Consider the following 22,007-nt stretch of genomic DNA (forward strand, 5'->3'; position numbering starts at 1 on the left):
ATGTGTTCCCTGTGTAATGACTAACTGTCTCACTGAGGCTCTGCTAACCAGAACCTCAGTGGTTATGCTCTCTCTGCTTTCTGAATTGTCACTAACAGGCTAGTGACCAATTTCACCAATTCACATTGGCATACTGGAACACCCTTATAATTCCCTAGTATATGGCACTGAGGTACCCAGGGTATTGGGGTTCCAGGAGATCGCTATGGGCTGCAGAATTTCTTTTGCCACCCATAGGGAGATCTGACAATTCTTACACAGGCCTGCCAGTGCAGCCTGAGTGAAATAACGTCCACGTTATTTCACAGCCATTTACCACTGCACTTAAGTAACTTATAAGTCACCTATATGTCTAACCTTCACCTGGTGAAGGTTGGGTGCAAAGTTACTTAGTGTGAGGGCACCCTGGCACTAGCCAAGGTGCCCCCACATTGTTCAGGGCAAATTCCCCGGACTTTGTGAGTGCGGGGACACCATTACATGCGTGCACTGTACATAGGTCTCTACCTATGTACAGCGTCACAATGGTAACTCCGAACATGGCCATGTAATATGTCTAGGATCATGAAATTGTCACCCCAATGCCATTCTGGCATTGGGGGGACAATTCCATGATCCCCCGGGTCTCTAGCACAGAACCCGGGTACTGCCAAACTGCCTTTCCTGGAGTTTCACTGCAGCTGCTGCTGCTGCCAACCCCTCAGACAGGTTTCTGCCGTCCTGGGGTCCAGCCAGGCCTGGCCCAGGAAGGCAGAACAAAGAACTTCCTCAGAGAGAGGGTGTTACACCCTCTCCCTTTGGAAATAGGTGTCAGGGCTGGGGAGGAGTAGCCTCCCCCAGCCTTTGGAAATGCTTTGATGGGCACAGATGGTGCCCATCTCTGCATAAGCCAGACTACACCGGTTCAGGGATCCCCCAGCCCTGCTCTGGCGTGAAACTGGACAAAGGAAAGGGGAGTGACCACTCCCCTGACCTGCACCTCCCAGGGGAGGTGCCCAGAGCTCCTCCAGCGTGCCCCAGACCTCTGCCATCTTGGATTCAGAGGTGTGCTGGCACACTGGACTGCTCTGAGTGGCCAGGGCGAGCAGGTGACGTCAGAGACTCCTTCTGATAGGCTCTTACCTTTCTTACTAGCCTATCCTCCTTCCTAGGTAGCCAAACCTCCTTTTCTGGCTATTTAGGGTCTCTGCTTTGGGGAATTCTTCAGATACCGAATGCAAGAGCTCACCAGAGTTCCTCTGCATCTCCCTCTTCACCTTCTGCCAAAGGATCGACCGCTGACTGCTCAGGACGCCTGCAAAACCGCAACAAAGTAGCAAAGACGACTACTGCAACCTTGTATCGCTTCATCCTGCTGGCTTTCTCGACTGTTTCCAGGTGGTGCATGCTCTGGGGGTAGCCTGCCTCCTTTCTGCACCAGGAGCTCTGAAGAAATCTCCCGTGGGTCGACGGAATCTTCGCCCTGCAACCGCAGGCAAGAAAAGACTGCATCACCGGTCCTCTGGGTCCCCTCTCAGCACGACGAGCGTGGTCCCTGGAACTCAGCAACTCTGTCCAAGTGACTCCCACAGTCCAGTGACTCTTCAGTCCAAGTTTGGTGGAGGTAAGTCCTTGCCTCCCCACGCTAGACTGCATTGCTGGGTACCGCGTGATTTGCAGCTGCTCCGGCTCCTGTGCACTCTTCCAGGATTTCCTTTGTGCACAGCCAAGCCTGGGTCTCCGACACTCTAACCTGCAGTGCACAACCTTCTGAGTTGTCCTCCGGTGTCGTGGGACTCCCTTTTCTGACTTCGGGTGGACTCCGGTTCACTCCTCTTCTAAGTCCCTGTTCCGGTACTTCTGCGGGTGCTGCCTGCTTCTTTGAGGGCTCCCTGACTTGCTGGGCGCCCCCTCTGTCTCCTCATCCAAGTGGCGACATCCTGGTCCCTCCTGGGCCACAGCAGTATCCAAAAACCCTAACCGCGACCCTTGCAGCTAGCAAGGCTTGTTTGTGGTCTTTCTGCGTGGAAACACCTCTGCAAGCTTCTTCACGACGTGGGACATCCATCCTCCAAAGGGGAAGTTCATAGTCCTCTTCGTTCTTGCAGAACACAAAGCTTCTTCCATCCGGTGGCAGCTTCCTTGCACCCTCAGCTGGCATTTCCTGGGCATCTGCCCACTCTTTACACTGTCGTGACTCTTGGACTTGGTCCCCTTGTCTTACAGGTACTCAGGTCCGGAAATCCACTGTTGTTGCATTGCTGGTGTTGGTTTTCCTTGCAGAATCCCCCTATCACGACTTCTGTGCTCTCTGGGGGTTGTAGGTGCACTTTACACCTACCTTACAGGGTCTTGGGGTGGGCTATTTTTCTAACCCTCACTGTTTTCTTACAGTCCCAGCTACCCTCTACAAGCTCACATAGGTTTGGGGTCCATTCGTGGTTCGCATTCCACTTTTGGAGTATATGGTTTGTGTTGCCCCTATACCTATGTGCTCCTATTGCAATCTACTGTAACTTTACACTGCTTGCATTACTTCCTTTTGCTATTACTGCATATTGTTGGTATTGTGTACATATATCTTGTGTATATTTAGCATCCTCATACTAGGGTACTCACTGAGATACTTTTGGCATATTGTCATAAAAATAAAGTACCTTTATTTTTAGTATATCTGTGTATTGTGTTTTCTTATGATATTGTTCATATGACACCAGTGGTATAGTAGGAGCTTTGCATGTCTCCTAGTTCAGCCTAAGCTGCTCTGCTATAGCTACCTTCTATCAGCCTAAGCTGCTAGAAACACCTCTTCTACACTAATAAGGGATAACTGGACCTAGTACAGAGTGTAAGTACCCCTTGGTACCCACTACAAGCCAGGCCAGCCTCCTACAGCATGGCTGTGAAATATCTAAGCAACCTGAAGATCTTGGGTCCCAGGAGGGCCACCTGACTTGTCAGTTGTTCTAAATCTGTTAAAATGAATTCCACTGAGTTTGTGAACAGTACAATCTTATTTTTCACATTGTTTTGAAATCTCAGCATTTGTGAAGAGGCCATTCTGGTGGTTGTTGCTGTTATTTTTTAAATGGTTAAAAAAAAAAACTTAATCAAAACAGCTATCTTTGTTTATAAGTACAGAAAGAACTGCCTGAAGAATTCGGGGCAGTATCACATAATTCCTAAATCTGCATCCGTTAGTTTATGTCTATCTTTGGGTGTAGATTTCATACAATAGATTTCATACAATTGTTGGCAGTTTCCCCGTGAAGAACCCCCTCCTGCAGAACCCTAGCAAATCTGGTAAGGTTCCCTCCTGATACCCACTCTGAATGGGAATTTCCTATACCCTTGACAGGGGTACGTCTCCAGCCCTATCCAGGATGTGTTACAGTCACGAGCCATCAAAAGGTTTAGGACTGTTGTGATCACCAAATGACCATATCTTCCACGTCTGGGACATCGATTCCCCACATCCCACTTACACCTGAGGGAGCAGATTTATTCCCATCTGGCATTACGCCGAGCTGATGTATTACATGTTAGTAAATCACATTTTCGAGTGCAATTGCTGAAGTGAATTTGCAGTGTCAAAACTGCAAGCAAACCCCCTAAATTTTGTAATGGGGAGAGTATTTTTGCTTTGCGTTTTAAACCACTGGACGTGTACTTTTTGGGATGAACTGCTGTGCTTCTAACAAAAGAGGACCAATATGAAAATCAGCCATACCCCGTTCTGGAAGGACTGGCCCAACCTGCACTGCTACGCCGTGCCTACTCTGACGAAAGCGACCCTTAGCACGTATCTCCATCTTTGCGCTACGTCTGCGAGGTGCTGAGACTAGGTCCGCGCATGCGTGCAGCGTACTCCTTACCAGCTGGAAGGATGATATAGCTAGAGCAGTGGTCTCCAAACTGTTTAATGCCACGCACCCCTAGTTGAAAAATAAAAATCATTGGGCCCCCCTTCAGAATTTTTCACAATTATTTTATAAAGATAGCAATGTTTAAATATGTCTATACCTATTTAAACATTGGAGTTATGTACTGTTACCTTTTTAAAAATGCAATAACATACTTCTGCTTAAAACAAATGCATGTTATCTGTATAATGCTTCTTTTGACTAGAGTCTGGCGCCCCCCCTGGGATCACTTGAGGCCCCCCTAGGGGGGCCCGCCCCCCAGTTTGAAGACCTCTGAGTTAGAGTGACCAGACGTCCCCGATTTCCCCGGACAGTCTCGGTTCTTAGAGGACTGTCCCGGTGTCCTGACGCTACATGGGACAAAGGAAAGATCATGTAGGGAAGCATAAGTTAAAGACGTCTACAAAGAATGAAAGATTTAAAGTAATTTATCTGCGACTGTCAGGCAACACAGTGCCCTCTCTACTTCCAGCAGAAAGACGCAGTGGGGAGCAGAGAGAGGTGGTTGTGGGGGGGTGTTCGGGGTGCAGGGTGGGAGGTCAAGCCATAGCTAATTTTATATATGTAGTCTTGTAAATGCGTGTGTGTGTGTATATATGTATATATATACACATATATAAAAAATAAACACACATGTATAGGCACACATTCACAAAGCTACGTAAAAAAACTGGACAGGCCAAATATAAAAGTGAGAGTGAAGTTTTTAGTTTTTCTTTTATGTTTGACCTGTCCAGAAATCAAAATCTGGTCACCTTAGATATGGTCTAAAAGTTGTTTTGGAAATGTCTGCGTCCTTGGCTTGTTGGCTATCGTAGATGTACTGTCTGAATTGTGTTCGGTCACTTTTGGCCGATTTACAGAGCGGCCTTATGGGAGAGGAAGCAGAACAGCCACGCCTCTGCTCACGGAACAGCAAACGACCCCACAGTCACCTTTCTGTATGCCTGGAGTCTTTAGTGGTTGTTTCGTTTGTTTGTTTGTCCGTGGATGTTAATCGCTCGCTTATGCAGTTTCCACTACTTTTGTTTATTTTCCTTTTTTTTTTTTTTAAAGAAAACTTTTCTGTTTGCTTTACTGTGACCCTGGATTTGCCTTGCCTTTCTCATTACCCCTCTGGCTAGTGACCGGATGTGTTCTGGTGACGGGTCCCGATGGTGGCACCAACAGACAGACCAGCGATTCGACCCCTGCGTCTCCCACATAACCTACTTGTCTGATCCTTGCCAGTTCCGTTTATCTCCCTGTGTCCAAGTTGTATTATATGCAAACATTGTGCGCGCCTATAAACATTTTAAACAGTGCATTATGCGTCAAGTAATTCCACGCATTTCAGTAGAGTTTTTGGATCTGCACCGTCTACGTACTTCTTGCATTGGACTGGCAGTAGACCTCTCTATTCCTGGTAACCTCCGTGTGTCCTGACCCGAGCCACCAGACGTGTGTGTCTCAGGCTTTAAACACTAGAATGTGGCTCGGCGATGGTGTGGACAGCTACTAGTAAATGCGATCGAGGGCCCAGGGGGCCTTCTCGGCGAGCATCGTTCTGAGGTCACTTGCTGCTTTTCACTACGACGAGATGTGTGTTGAACTTGAGCACATTTTAAGCTGTTACTATTGATTTCTAGGTGTGGACAAGTGCTTTTAAACACTTTACTGCGGCATGTTTGATTGGTTTATTTTGTCCATTGAGACAACATACCAGTTGAGTGCCGAGTGTAAGCTATTTTCGGGACGTTGGTGTTTTTTATTAAATTAAAGTTGTGTCTGTGGACAGGAGAAACACGGGTTACCATTCCATTTGCTTATTGTATGGCATAACGTTATATGTGTCCATTTGAAGAGCTCTAGAAATACCCTATTCAGATTTTAAACCTACTGTAATGAAACCCAAGCCTCTGGTATGGGGAGTTGTATATTAATTCGACAGTGTGGCTTTTCTTTATCTGTCTGTCTGTCTAACTTTAAGGGACCGACCAAGATATCTAGAGGAGGCAAAGGAGACGGGGTGATACACAGAAGATCCTTGTCGAGGTTTTCACACATTGTGATTGTCCCAGAGTATTTTGGGGAGATTGCTCCAAAGAGGGGTACCTCTTATGACAGGACTTTTTAAAGACTGGATGATGGAGGTCTCTTGATTAGTTTGGGGAAATGCCTCCCAAGTAATTCAGCCCCATATTGTGTAGGGTAGTGTTGATCCGAGTCTGCACTTTGAATTGACTTTCTTCTCGACAGGGAGTCATGTTGGAGGGCACGTCCTTTTGTCCACAACTTTAAAGAAGCTTGGAAAGCACGTTTTGGAGAACTTGGCTTTTGAGATAGTCTTGCGAGAAGAGAGCACTGTGGCAATCTGTTTGTGAGGGTGGGGTGTGTCCGGGTGATGGTTTTGATACAGGATATGTAATTTACATTGTCATGTTTTGGGTACTTTTAAGGGTTAAGTTGTTTCCTAGATAAAATTAAAGGTGGTCTGTGGAGACTCGCACCAAGCTCTGTGATGTCAGTATACATGTAAAACCAAGTTCCCAGGCTGTAAGCACACCTGCTAAAAACGAGTTCCATGGCAACACCTATTATTAATTTAATTTTGCTTTGTGGCCCTCCACCCAGCACCCCTTATTTTGTGCAATCATGATTTTGTGAATTTCAGTAAGATTTCGTATTAGTACACTTTTAAGCTTGCAGTGTTCACCAATCCTTGCCTTCCATTTGATGATAAAACAACATCTCTTGGAGCAGCACACTAGTCCGTGCTCTGTTGAATAAGTTGAAAGATACATCCAAGGGCAGAAGAATTAGATTTTGGACAGATTCTCCCATCCCCGGAGTTTGATGAACTCGCACTGTTCCATCTGTAGAATCACTGTTTGATTAAACTTTCCGGATAAAGACGCCAAAAAACTACAACTTCAGGTGAGTAGATTGCTTTGGTACGAGCCCCTACATGCTGTTCAGTTGATGAGTCTGTCCACCATGGTTTTTGAAGGGCGTTTAGCAGAGGTGGACCTACTCAAGAACACCTTTCTGCCAGGGGCAACTTTGAGTTTCAAATCTTGTGATTCACCTTAGTCAGATGCCTGTCTGCGATGGCAGCTCTCAAAGTGTTTTCAAACGTCTTTCCCAAACTACCAAAAGCTCTGTCGTGCCATAATAATGGCTGATTTTGCGATATACAAATACCAGCAAAGTTAACTTTTGACGGAGATGCCACTCTCGAGTGCTAACTGTCCTGGACCCATCAATGTCGTACTCTTGTTAAAACTGTGTCTTGCAGAACTGCATATCACGGCAACTTAAGCTCCATTGGAGGTGGCCAAGTTCAAATGGGTGGAAAAACCGCACATGGTATTACTGATACAAGGTGATACAATGCCTTTTCTGGTCATTTTGAGTTGTGACATCTGGATGGGGAACAACAAGTGGAACAGTGCATGTTTTCCTCAAATTCAGGCTGCAATTTCTGTCCTTCGTGCACATTTCCATCAGCTTTTAGTACAGTCATATCCGTCCGAAGATACTGGATCCTTGAAATCCCGCTTAGGCTGCAAATAAGCATAACGGACCAATCAGCATGAGGACTTTTGTAATGTTTCAGACATTTTTCGACCAGTCGATTTGAGTGATTGTCTAAATAAACCTTTGTTACTTGAATTAATTAAAAATTTGTTGTTGACCGAGTTGACTGTTTGATCTTGTTGATGAAACAGTAAATTTGCCTTTTGTAGTGGCGGTCGTTTTTACATTTCAGCATATATTTGTTTTCATAACAGGTTTGACATAGACGCCCAATCCTTATGTCTAGCTGGATATATGCTGTGTTAGGCCGTGCTTTCCATCATTCTAATAATACTGAATACTGCTTTAGGCCTTTTGTTCAGCCCTACTATCAAATAGTGCGTTTGAGGTACTTTAGGGACATTTGGTTGAGTAATGCTAACCAAGTTAGGGTTAGAAGTACTTGAGTAAAGCAAAGTAAACCTTTCTTGCTCTCTTTGCACCCGCACAAGGCCATTACACTCAGAGCAAGTACATTATCAGGCCATGTTCTCACCGATTCCGATTGGAATTGTCTTGATAAAGTGAGGCAGTGTTGCTTGAGGTGCAGTGTTTGTTCTCACTGCTGCAAATACGTTGTCAAGCTCAGAAACTAGAACGCAAACACTGGTGCACGATCACAGGTCATACATGAGTCTCAGTCTATTCCACACAATGGATGCTGGCCTTCTGCCCTGGCTTCTCTTCTTTTCCTCCTCTGTTTTGCCTACGGTTGTCCCTACTGTATTGTATTACATATTCGTAATATACTCTGGTCATGTCCAACTGACCTCAGGTTAATTCCTGTAAATTTAGTTCCGTATCCTTTTTCTTGACGTCACTTGTTATTGGTGCCCTTCATATCCTCGCTTGTGTTTGGCTCCTCATATTCGTGTTAACCTGGGTGCTAATATCGCATCTGCTTGTAATTTTCAACCGTTGATATGCACTCTGATGTTTTCATTCTCATTTAAATTTGTTGCATGAACATTATACTTACTTAAAGGGCTCTGGCGATCTTGGGGCCTGGTTAATATTATATAAAACTAAAAAAAAAATGTACCGAGCTGAACAGAATTCATAGTTTGCGTAATATCTCTAGCAGTACAATAGAATTGTGCATCCCACGCAGTCTAGTGCCGGAGGCATTCAGGTATGCCCACGCGTGGAGTCCTGGGAATCTGTCACAACTCTTTCAAAAATATGTGCAAGGTGCTAGGGTATGTTGAGTGTTGTGTAGGAGGCGGCTGGCATATTGGACTTCTGTGTGAAAGCTTCAGCTCAGGGATCCACTAGGCAACCTACCTAAGTCCTCATCGCATGCCACAGGCATGACCGAACCCGAGAAGACACAATACCTGCCACTGTCCGCCTGCAGCCTTTGAACTGACCCGAAAATTCCACTCTTATTGCTTGCTCTCCCCACCTTGGAGTGATGATAGCACTTGGCGCTGCCTCCCGGTTGCACAGTGCACCCTTTGTGTGCTACTGTCTGACTTTCAGAAAGGGGGAGGGATGCACAATGTGGCTGTCACATGATCCCTTCATGGTGTGGTAGGCGCTGCATCTCGATGATGTGGCTTCTTAGAACAGATCTCTCATGTCATTTACATTCCCAAAAATCCAACGTCTTCCAGGCATTTGTAATGTCTATAGAGAATCCCCATCTCCATTCTGTAGCTTGACTTCATTTATATAACCCAGAAGCAGTTCTGGGCTGTCAACCGTGTAAGTGCAGCTAACCCACACAGGCCCTTCTGTGCTTTTGTGTGTTTATTTTGACGACTCTCACATTCACGAGATCTCAAATAGGGCAGCAGTGGGCCACAGGGGCGAGCAAGGTCCCCAAGAGATATTATGGAATTAGTCAAGAACTTGGTTGGAAGAGAACATAAAGCACTAGTCTGTCTATAGGTAAAATATATGAGAATTTTAACTAGGCGCCTATTGAAATAGGGGTCCTTCTATTTGTGAACATAATTTCCCATCCCTGATAGTTTTGATATCTGATTTTTTTTTTTTCCCCCCAACAGAAATAGGTGACCTGAATAGATCAAGAGGTGCAGTGTGCATGTGCGTTTGATATTTTTTTAATGACCACACACCCTGTTGGGACAGGAATGTCCCTTGCAAGGTAAACAGGTGTGTACCTCTGCCCTGAGTGCTCAACTTTATGTGAAGATGGTATCATGACTTTTGGCACTGGCTTCATGCCAGTCTAGACCTAGGCCTAGGCCTGCCCCTGGCAATGCGAGGTTCAGGACCTGTTCTGTGACCTGTAGGGGTGCACCAAACATGCCCTCGTAGAAGGCAGTGGACTACTGTCCAAGCCCTGCTTGTATCACATTAAAAGATGGTGGCAGCATACCGTTATTGAATCTATTCTGAACAGTCCATGTGGAAAGTTCTGCTGTTATGTGAAACCCCAAACCTTGCACTGACGTCCCTTATGCATGTTTTGTATGTGTGTGTGTGTGTGTGTGCGCGCGCACCTGTTTAAGCCTGAGTATGGGGCCAGTGGGATCCATTTTGGACATCCCTGGTTTACAGTAGCACAGGATGGAAGATGAGGAAAATGTTCCCCAAGACGGTGGATGTGAGTTGCCTGCATTCCTGTGGCTGGAAGGTGGGGCCCCAGAAAATGAGGTGAGGAGGATGGAGACAGGGCTACACTTCGAAATTCAATGAAGTCCTTGCTAGCGAAGGACTACTGATTAGTTTTTCCTGAACACTGCTATTTGGAGTTTTGTGTGTGCAAGGGGGTCAGATCGTAGGCCTACCCTTTTGTCTGTCTGTGATTACTGCATTAGGAAGGCTGACGACAGCCCAGTGCAGAGAACTCAAACTTGGTTGTACCCCTGTTTTGGTTACTTCTGCTTGGAGCCAGCTCCATTTCTACCTACTGTTAGAACCATCACTTTGCACAAAGCCTGTGTCTGGAGAGCAGCCTGGAATTGACACTTGAAAGAGAACCAACCCAAGCTAGTTCTGAAGCCTCAAATAATGGATCTAGAACACTGTCTTGAAAATAAGTATAAAAAGGGATACAAATCTCTCCACTTTGTTCCTGTTTCTTATTAATCAAGGAAGGAAGTGCTCCACAGAGTACTCAAAGAGCTGCTGATTAACCAAGGCTGGTGCCTGCCTGAAAGGCCATATCCTAGAGGTAAGGGACATCTCTTGAAGCCTTCAGTTTTGAGTAGACAATTTGAGCATCTGCTTAGAAGCCGTCTTGCCTGATAAAAGGGGAAAGGGTGTCACTGGCTCATCATGTGGCAAGATTGTCCATAGGGAGAGGCCCATGATGTCCTGGGGTGTGAACCATCCAGAAGAAGCTGACGAACAAAGAGAATGAACCAGGAGTGATCTGTGCAGCAAAGGTGTCCTTACAGTCTATCTCTCTGCGCAGTTCCAGATTAAACTGTACCGCAGTTGCACTAGAGCGAAGACTCCTGTCTTGCTGTGCAGTCGACTGTAGACCCCTGTCGGAGAAATTGAAAGTCAGTTCAATTTCAAACATTATTTCAAATGTGACCATAAAAGTGTACACAATAAAAACATTACAATCCAGCATTTTAAGATAATAAATAGATAAAAAGGTATGTACAAATGCTGAGAGCAAATATTGTAATTCCTATTTAGGCTCGCATCTTTCCTTCAGCAGATAGATTGTCATACTAGAACAATAATGATTTGCTTCTGCTCACAGTACATTTAAAAAAGGAACAAATATTAATACATTTAGTAGGGGGATCCAATTGTTGTAAATACACCAGAGCTTCACCTGAAGTTCTAGTCCCCCTTCCTTGTATAATCAGCATTAAAAATTGCATAGTAAGATCATTAAACTTGCAAAAAAAAATTAAGTGCCGGAGGTTTTGCAGGGAGGTTTTATCACACGGACATAATACCTTTGTAGGGTTGAATTGGCCAAGAGGGAAGCCAAGATGCCACCTCACGAAACTCAAACTGAATCTGGTGAGCAGGCACCTGTCCCAAGAGTTGTCAACCCATTCAAGATAGGGCTCTATACAGGGAGAAATCTGAACCTCCACATAATCTCTAACAGACCACTTTTCAAACTCATGGTGCTCCCTCAGTGTTCTTGACTAGGCCATAAATGCGGTTTTAACCCACATCAAATCAGACTTTTGTATTGAGGCTGGATTGGTAAAAAGACGGCCTGCCCAGTTTAGGTAATTCAGTTAGAATGTAGTCTAGCCACAGGATTTTCATGCCTTCATCGCACCCAAGGCAGTCATGAATAATTTCCTTATTTAACGTAGCATGAGGAGTGGCCCCGATGATGCTCCAGAGAAACAGAGGGGCGAGCTTAACGGCATCATCCGCGTACTCCATCCCAAGCTCCTGATTGACTATAAAAGTGGAGCACGCGGGTGGGACTTCCAGAAGTCTTCTCAGGGCCCTATTGTGCTCCACCTGGAGGGGACTGGAGTTTGCATAGCCCCAAATTCCAACACCATAGATGAGGACTGGAAGACATTTCCTCTTCTAAACTTCCAAAAGGGGAGCTACAGGTTTTTTGCCAATAATTTTGGCCAAGTTAATAACACAGCCCACAACACTAATGAATTTGTTATTCACCCTAGCTATACACTGCCCCCAGCTGGATCTAGCATCCATAACCACACCCCGATACTACGAGAACTCAGTAATCTGAGCAATGAGGTGACCATTCAAAGCTATGCCCCGCATCCTGTTATTCTTTGGATTACATACCATAATAAAAGATTTTGCTTGGTTAGTGACCCAGCCCAGGGTCCCCATAAAATATACATATTTGTGGAATAAAATATTGAGACCATTAGGAGTTCTAGGTAATAAAACTGTGACCTTTTTCCTGACCACTGTGGGGTCATCCAAGGCTACACAAGAAAGCTCTGCACCTAGGACATTTATATACAAAAGAAACAATATAGGTGTCAAGACGCAGCTGTCAGTCCGCTCACAAGTGGGCCAAATTTCACAGAAGCTGACAGATCAAAATGGAGGGCTTTACAAAACTGCATCAAATCAGCCTCCACCCCTAGGTCTGAGAGAATCTCCAATAATTTTGACCTGACAATGCTGTCAAAAGTGCAGGAGAGATCTATGAAGGCCAGGCAGACCGAGCCCTGCCTAGCAATGGTGTATTTGCTAACCAGTAGGTGTAGATTTAGGCATTGCTCAATCGTGCCAAGTCCCTCACGGAACCCACACTACACCTCCGACAGTGTGCCAGTCGCCCTTTAACTAACAGTGCTTGAAAAATCCACTTGACCACTCGTGTTGGCGAGTCTTTTTTGATCAGTTCGAGCTATTTTTAATACTTACTCCTCCCTTCTGGCGAGTTGACACTGAACAGGTGTTCTGTTCTGTTCCTAGGCAAATAGTTTACAATCGCCTTTTTCTTCATTCTCACTTATGATTGCACCTTCAAATATGTGAGGTCAGTATTTCTGCAGTACAATAAAACCTCTTTTGCTTGATTAAGTAGACTAAAGTTTGCTGCATGAATCACAAGAATCTAGCCCACATACCCATGACGTCTAGCCCACATAACCTAGGACTTCTTTTAGTTTACTAACAGCATTGCCATCAGGGCGGGAGTGTTTCTCAGTGTGTTTAAACACTCAACTGTAATAAATATATTACTAAACCATGATGCGGTAACATATTGTCATCTACACACAGTAACTTTCCAAGAAATGCCTAAAAACCTCTCCACTAACTTACAGCTTTACTGATAAAACTCTATAGTGTATGAAGAATCTTTGAAAATTGGGTTTCAGAAAACATACCCTTTGCACATCAACACTAAAGTATTCTGATTTGTTTTCATCCTATTAAAATATGTTTTTCAGCACACAAATATAAAAAGGGCTTTCACAACTACTGAAACATATTTTGAAATGTTTGCACAGTTGACTTAGTTATTTAAATGTTACGTGTTAGGAAAAACCTGGCACCCAATATCCTTTTATTTTACATGCTAAGCAGCAGGTCACACAGTTCACCTTACAAAGTCCTGGAACTCTGCAGTCAGAAGGAAAATTAATTGTAGGAAAAATTGACTTTTGACCTCTGTCTGTGAACACAGAGCAAAATGTCACATAAGAACAAGATTTAAAGGCATCTTTTATTGCCCCTCCACTTTTCAACAGAACAGAACACCTGTTCAGTGTCAACTCGCTAGAAGGGAGGAGTAAGTATTAAAAATAGCTCAACCTGATCAAAAAAGACTCACCAACACAAGTAGTCTGGATTTTTCGAGCCCTGACTAAGTAAGAAGGAATTCCAGGACAACACTTCTAGCCAATTTAACTGCAGAATCCAGTAAAGATATCGGATGATAGCACCCAGGTAATAGAGGATTGTCCTTCCTGAAAATTGGCACAGTAACTACATTATGTCCTGTTGATGGGAGGGCCACTTTGCAGAACGTGTTAAAAGTATTACAGATGAGGGGGGCCCAGAAATCTGGCATCGATTTATAGAGATCCATTGGAATATCGTCTGGGCCCTGTGCTTTTTTTGATGGACTCTTCAGTATTGCCTCCAGAACCTCTTTGTGGGTAAATCTCAGAGCTAAAGGGAAGACTACCTTCTCTACTGCATAACATTGATCATCCTCAGGCTGTAAACTGCCTTAAAATGGTCAACCCAGGCCTCCCTAAAGTCACACTGCTGCTGAAGTGGGAAGCCAAGATTGGACTGGAGGCTACGACTGCCACAAAAAGAACATTGTGAAGAAACTTGGCCAGGAGGCACCAACTGCCAAGTCAATCATTGGTCTGTAGCCAGCAACAAGGGTCGGCACTGCCGAAGATTGGTGTGACCACACAGACCTGCTCAGGGAGTCTGCTCCGTGAACCAGATCTGAACAAGGCTGCCACTGCGACTCCCTTGGAGAAAGGATTAGTAGTGTAAGGATGGGAGTATGTCCCACGCCTGCTGTAAAGTCTGAACTACTGCACAGGTAAACACAAGGCTTAGCCTGCATACTGGGGACAGAGACTGACACGCCCGAGCAAGACCGCCATGCCAGCTGAGACTTTTTAACCAAGGGTAGAAAAATACAATGTACTGAGTTGCTTTGCTAATCAGTGATTGCTTTGTGTTATCCGCACCTGTGCTTAATCCTTGCCTGCGCCGTGTGGTATTGGGAAATGTAGAGACAGAAACACGCCCAAACTTGGAAGGAGATAGGTGCGAGAGAGAAGGTGGGTGTAGTGTTTGACATTTTAATCAAACTGATTACAACCTTGCATTGGCTTTCATTGTGTTGTGTAGTATTTCGTTTTGCTGTGTGATTAAAGTACTTTTTCCATAAAAGATCAGCACTAAACTGGACTTCACTTTGTGTCTGTTGTTTGGTTGTTGAGGTTTGAGCTGTTACCCCCTCACTACCTCCCTGTGAATGGGAGAGAGAGGAAGAGGAGGAGAGGTAAGAGAGGGAGAGATAAGGGAGCAGTGGTTCAAGGCAGAGGGGGTAGAGCGGTCATAGATTAGTGGCAGGATTAACCAAATTATAGTTTAAAGTAGGTGGGGAGTAAAACAATAGTAACTACTCTACAGTGAAGTTAGTGGGTCAGATATAACCTAAATAGGTGAATTTGTAGCAGACATCGGGAGGACTGAAGGATAGGTTTGGCCCTATTTTTTACAGAGACAGAGTTCCATAGGAGAAAGGCAGCTTCACAGTACGACTGATTCGAGGCATCGGAGATTATGTAGTTGAGGAATTTCAGAATGTTGTCCCGAGATTTCGCGTGCAGCAGCATATCTTGAGTACAGTAGTTGGGTGAGAGACAGAGCGTTAGTTGACTGCATTATTGGTTAGATTGTCCAGTTTAAATTTGGAGTGATGTGGTCAAAATTATTTGAGAAAATCAAATTCTGACTATGTCTTGCAAGACAGATTTTTGAGGTAGAAGGTCAGATTTGAAGCTCCCTACTAGAAAAGCCTTACCCAGGGGCAAACAGGAAAGAATTGGTCCATATTCTGAAGTGTTTAGTAGGTCAGGAAGCAAGAGTGGTATTATTTATTTTCAAAACTTTGAGGTGAAACTTTCCTGTTTTAAAAGTTTTGTTTATGTGTGGGATCATAGATACGGAAGTGTTCATGATAGTACCAAGAGAAAAGACAAAGTGAAAGAAAGGGAGATAATTCTGCAATATTTAATTGCTTCACCAGGACAGGGCTGAAAACGTTTTGCTTTTGGGAGAGAACAAGATGAATTCAGTCATCAATTAACCAGGTCTGAATGTTCAGAAGGACCGTTTAAAGAGTCAGGATGTTTGAAAAGGTCATGGTTTTCAAATAGAATTGTGTGTCATCTGCTTATTGGTGAATAGAGACACATGTTCCTATGTACATTTTAGTAGCATGATGCAGAAGGGGTATTTGCCCAAGCCCCAATTCTACAAAATATTGGACCCAGAAATATTTATACTTTAAAGCCCTCATACAGGATTTCTGATGGACCTGGTAATGTGAGTTGCTGGCCCAAGTAAGATTCTGAGATGCGTGGTTGTTCCACATATGGTATGATATACTGACAGGCTTTTCTGGGAACATACTTTCCAGAGATAACCTGGCGGAATTTAAACCCGATTAACCGAACCAAATGTATGAGTTACAGAGTATAAACCGATCTAGAAACTCTGATTTCAGAGAACAACTTGGAATAGTGTATGAATGTTGCCCCTGGACGTTAGTGCACACACAACATTGGGGATTCTGGGAGGTGTAACAGTCCTGAGCTGCGGCATTCAGAGAATCTGCATATTGACTTCTGAAAGAGTGCGCTTCCTGAATGATCTCCAGGGGTTCTTTAATATTCCAACTGAAATAATTCTCCAAATCCCACACTGGTTAACTTTTTTTTTACTTTTGTGAATCGATATATCATTTTTTCCCCAAACTACACCAAGCACCTGGCTGACTGCACGAGAAGCCAATGTGATTGGCATAGTAACCCCATCCGACATGATACAGAATGTGTCCTGCCTAAAGAAAATATGTTTGTGTGAAATCCCTGCCGTCGTTTTTCAAGCAAATGACGGGAAGAATCTGCGCCCTCAACAATATCCTCCGCCATTATCCTGCTGAAGAGCGCGGCACTCGGGGAAATTGTTCTAGTTAACAAGCTGCAATTTTCTTGCCAGTAAAATCCCTTTATGCCTAGGCCAGAGGAGAAGGAGTTGTCCGATGCTTAGCAGGCTCGAGTAGGTACTTACATCCCCCTTCCAGGGCCAGGCTGCGAGTAAGCGGCACTGTGTCCTGCCTTTGTTTGTTGATAGAGCGCAGAGTTCTGTAAGAAGCGCATGTAATAATCGTGTAATTATGTGCGGCTTTAGATTGGAGCTGCAGTTTTCGGACTGTGTTTTTCAGCCTCGACCCGTTTTCAGGAAGCATTTCAAAATGCTATATTTTGGCCTCTTCGGTACAGATGTTTTAACGCTGCTGGCGCCACCTGAACGGTGTTGCGCGCGGGGTCCTGTGACAAGCGTCTTAGGGAGGGCAGGCGTCTGGCTCCGGGGAAGAAAGCCGGTCCTTGTGTCCGCTGGTTAAGGATAAGCTGCCCGCCTGGCGAGAGCTAACGGGGGAGCTGAGGTGCGGCAAAGGCACCGCAGGTTGGCGTTTGAACCCCAGAGGTACAACCTCCTTTCAGAAACATCGCACAGGTGAAGAAACGGAATACAGGCGACGTGATTATTCGTCCATTTCCTGAACTGTTGGGTTTCCAGGCCTCGGTTCAGTTACATATTGAATTATAGATAGGTAGCTGTGACTAACGGGATTCTGTCCCTGAGTGACAAGAAACTGAGGAGAGCAAAGTTCGTGTTTTGTACAGTGCACCTCAGAACCCCCAGGTGAAAAACACTCACTTTTCAACAGTTACCAAGTCGCAGTTTTATGTTGGATTTGGATTCCACACCCTTCCTCTATTGTGACCAACCTTTTCAAATGGTGGCCTTTTTTTTAAAACATAGAAGTAAACATGGATTGAAGGACCCAAGGGGGGAAAAGTCTGGAAACTCTGGCAACATCTAGGAGTTGTTGCACTGGAGGGAGCAAAGGTGGTATGAGGGCAAATCCCCTTCGCATAGAGACGAATGCCTACATATATTACAGGAAGAAATGGTAATGGGTCAAATGTCTCGATGAAGGTGGTTGATGCTTTTTTTAAATTGTAAACTCAAATAAAAATAATTAAAATAACATGGACTGCAGGAGAAGGGCTCCACTTTTGATAATTTTTAAGTCACAACATAGGAAAACAAGCTTTTATTGCTGCGATGTAATAGAACAAATAATATTTAAAAGCCCTTTCACGGTAGTGCACAACGGTGGAGGGCAATTATATCAGAACTTTGGTGTACTGGAACAAGGTACATTATTAATAAGGCAACGGAGGGTTTCAAAAGTGATGTCTTGTTTGCGACTGAGTGCGGTGTATTCATCGGGCCTCTAAATACTCACAACTGCTGACATCGACCTGTTTCCTGTGCATTGCTGGGCTGCCAACTGATGTACATTGTCAGAGTGAAATAAAATTCAGATTCGGGGAATAATAAAACGTAACTTATTTGCCTGGACGTCTTCTTGTACTGGTTTCACTGCAGGGTTTTGGGTAGCTTGGAAAAAGTCAGAAGTGAAGTCCTATTCTCTTTAAAAGCAATGCAAACATGACGTGTTACGTTTTAGTTTCTAATAATAAGGCATTCCGATTTTCTTTATTTTTAGTGTTATGTAGTGCTGTGAATATCACCTTACAGTCATGTTCAGAGCTAGCCCGGCAGCCAGACCGGGAAGAGGTGTGGGGGGTTTATTCTGGTCTGGGTCGGAGAGGCATCAAGACTGATTGGCTGGGAAATGTCAAGGCCCTGTCTCACTTTTCCTGCCTATAAAAGCTGGAAGAGTTTATCTGCAGGGTGACCTACCAGAATATAAAGATCAATAGCAAACTAGAAATGTTCTTCCTTTCAGTGACCAGTCTTTCATGCAACCTCGGGCTTCATGACTGCTTGTGTGGGTGAAGAGGAGGCTGGACAGGGGATCTATTTGTGTACAGACAGGGTTAATATTCACCCACCCATTGTAATTTTGTGCAGTGGCTGATCAGCATAGGTTTTCTGTCCGGTTGATTTACCCAGATTGGCACTTTAAGCTATTTTCTTCCTCTTGTTTCTTTTTTCTTGTCACAGAGGGAGAGTGCTTTGGCTTGCTATGGATCTTTCTTGACCAAGTGAAAAATATTTATGTTCAACCTCTGTCAGAAATGTGTACCTGTGTGTCTACATTCTTTGCTGCATTGTGAGGAGGAAAGGAGTTTAGCACGTAGACTGTAAATCAGAATATCTAATCCTGTGTTTAGCAAGGAAATAAGTGACATCCTCCATCTGGTCTTCAGTTATCCTCTCAAGTTACAAATGAACAGTATTCATTTTGGTCCTTTGTAGTCCCTTAGTGGAAGTTGGAAAAGCTGTAGCTGGGCGACAATGACTTCACATCCGCATTAAACCTCTGGTTGCATTGCAGTTCTATGTGGAGATAGAGATTACAACAGCCTCCTGTAAACGAACCACTGAAAATAAACGCATTTTCAACTTTGCCCAGAAAAATGGCAGAGTGGGTCATAAACGTGTGTAGTTTGAGCCCTGTGTTCAAATATTTTACTGGGAGACTGATGCATCATTGCCTCCTTGTTCCTCTTGCTTTCTGCATCATGAGACCAGAACCAGAGTATGGGTGACTTCTAATAATAAAAATGCTTACTAATAAAATAGAATTTCCTTGATGCACAGCTATCCGTTGTGATTCCTCTTTCTGTCCATGCCTCTCGCCTATAAATGGAGTCCACCCTTTTACAAAGTGTAAGAGGAGAAATCCATGATTACTTATTAAATAGACATGATTGATGGTGACATGATCAACTACAAAAGTCAAAGAAGATGCCACATTCTCTGACGCTTTTGTACCTTTGCTGAAATTTAGACAGAGCTATCCTTAATACATATATTAGTCATCTTATTTTTGGACTCTTTGCCAGAAGAATTGAGTGATGTATCCCAATAAGCTTTGTTACAGCTATATTTCAGGTGGATGAAATTTGTCTTTATGTTGACTCTTCTTACTACATTTCTTTGGAAATGTAGGTATGTGTGTGCGTAGATTTAAGGCTACTAGTATCTTATTCTTGGGCCCTCTTGGGATCATTCCAGACTATCACAACTAAAATATTATGGCTCATCATTACCAGTTGTTTTATAATTATGATGAATACTTATGAGTCAACAGGAATATTTTTTACTATTATGGTTAGGCCTGAAAACCAAATGTCAGGTCTCCTCGGGCTATTTTAACAACTTTGGTCGATAGCCTGCATAAGAAAACACAATGTCAAACAGTAAAATATCAAAATGGGTTGTTAAAAGAATCACAAACCCCTTTCCTGTAGATCAGAGTATAATGCGTCCTGAATAGTATGCCGATTTCTACATGTTGGAGTACAGCAAAGACTGTTTTTCATTATCAAATGAAATGTTTTAAATTGTTCTGCTGAACTATTTTCCAGCAGTTATGAATATGTTGATTTCGCCAGCATCTTGTGGTCTGATGTTGGAAGCCTACACTTGTCTGCTGTCTATATTGTCTCCTGCAGCAGAACTTTCAGCAGCCCCTCTTTATGATCAATGAAATGCAGAAATCCGTCTGTCTGACGTACTGTAATTATCAATGTTCTTCATGGTAGAACATTGAATTCAATCATTTCTGCTTTTTAACTCATGCTGGTCAGGTGCCATTCTCATTTTTCTACAATATTTTTCTATCCTGATGATGTCCTAAGCATATTTTGTATGAAGAGTGAAACATCAACATTTTGTACTTTAATCAGCTTCTGAAACTCCAGGATTATTTGCTTTTCTCTAGGAGGTTTTGCTGGTTCTACTAAGGAGCCTATTGGCCCTGGGCACTTTCCCACTGTAAGTACAGTGTGAAAGTCCAGGTGCTATCCTTCCATCCAACTGGAAGTGGCACAAGCCTGTGTGTGCTTACTGGCACATGGGTGGTTTCTAATATAGATATGGGATCTGGCATCACTTGCCAGGTTTGCACACAGGCATTGTAATATAGGAACTGAGCCTGATAGCGCAGGCCAGTATAGGCACACTTGTCCCCTGTGGTGGCTTTAATCTAAGTTTCCAGTCTGTCTTTGCAGGCTTGCGTGTGCAAAGGGCCACATGTGCCCAGGGAGTGCGGAATACCCATGTGTGTTTGCACTGCACAAGAGAGCTGCTCTGCCCATAAGGTAACATGGGAGAAAGAGTCTTATTAGGTCTGGCTGCAGTACTGGATTGAAGGGGAGCAGCCTCCTGTTTAATATCATTAGATTCAGAATGACAAACCCGTCTGATGGTAAATGTGGTTTTGTTATTGACACACTAGAAATGCTTGTAGGATATGGGTATTTCTAGGTTTTAAAATGCTGTGTGTGCCCTGTAAATTCAGCTTCATTTCACTGGTTGCAGGAGAACAGCACATCTGTGCATTCCCTAAGGGACGGCTATAAAACTTGGGCATCCAGAACAACAGACTCCTGGCTGTGGGGCCTGGAATATATCGACTGGACGGAGAGGTTTCTGACACTTGGCCTCTCGGAGCCAGAGCATGGCCCCACTAAAGATAAAGATCTACGTTCCATGGCCTCTGGTGGACCGGGACAAAATTTAGGGGAGACATCTGTGGTTCAAGGGAGAACCCTTTGAACCACCTAAACTTCACAGGAAAAGTTTAGTATAACTAGGGGTAATGCCTATTAGCAAAGGGGAGTTGCATCTATGGCGACGCGAGACTGGTACTGCTGGACCACGTGGTGCGCACGGCCAGAGGAGTCTGTTGTACACAGGAGGATAACTGTCTGAGGAAGGGATCTGCGCCCCCTTCCTATATTGTGCCTGGCATGAGCTGAGTGCCTGTTGCTGTGTAGTAACCCGAAGTGCCTACCGCCTGTTCTGTGCGGAGGTCTCCGGGACATCAAAACCTGCAAAGGACCTACATCGTCTGCTGGTCTCATCTGTAGAGTGGTGCCCTCTTCTGCACCTAAACTGTATGCTGGACACCTCCTGGCAGCAGCAGTGTGAGCGTGGACTAAGTATTGTGCCTGGAGACTAGAACTGCCTAGTTCTGAGCCGGCCAAGTACTGCCTGCACTCAATGTGAATGGCCCTTCATCGTGGGGACCACTGCACGCCAAACCGTTTTGTGGTGTGAATGGGATCACCTGATGCAGGACCCCGCGTGGCCCGCTGTTGTCGAGTGCATCTCATTTCTCTCACATGACCCTCGCCTGCATGTGCATTTGGTGCTATGCCCCATTCATAGGTGGCAACCCTTGGAGATGAGCTGCCACCAGAGTTGTACCATACTCTGCCTCTTATGGCACTGCTGAACTTGCGTCGAAGTGTGTTACTGGGGGGAGTCTGGTACAATTAAAGTCATTGTGTATCAGACAGTGTGCCCCTTCCAGGTAGGTGTGGAAACAAAGTTCCTTGTGTGACC

General features: G+C 44.5%; 1 protein-coding gene across 5 annotated transcripts in view; it reads left to right on the plus strand.

Moving 5' to 3' along the window:
* The window catches only part of BRIP1 (BRCA1 interacting DNA helicase 1), a 967,251-nt gene that overhangs the window by 282,103 nt on the left and 663,141 nt on the right, over nt 1-22,007 (plus strand). The gene's annotated exons all lie outside the window — the stretch shown is intronic.

This window comes from Pleurodeles waltl, chromosome 3_1, assembly GCF_031143425.1.
Source record: "Pleurodeles waltl isolate 20211129_DDA chromosome 3_1, aPleWal1.hap1.20221129, whole genome shotgun sequence".
Lineage (NCBI taxonomy): Eukaryota > Metazoa > Chordata > Amphibia > Caudata > Salamandridae > Pleurodeles > Pleurodeles waltl.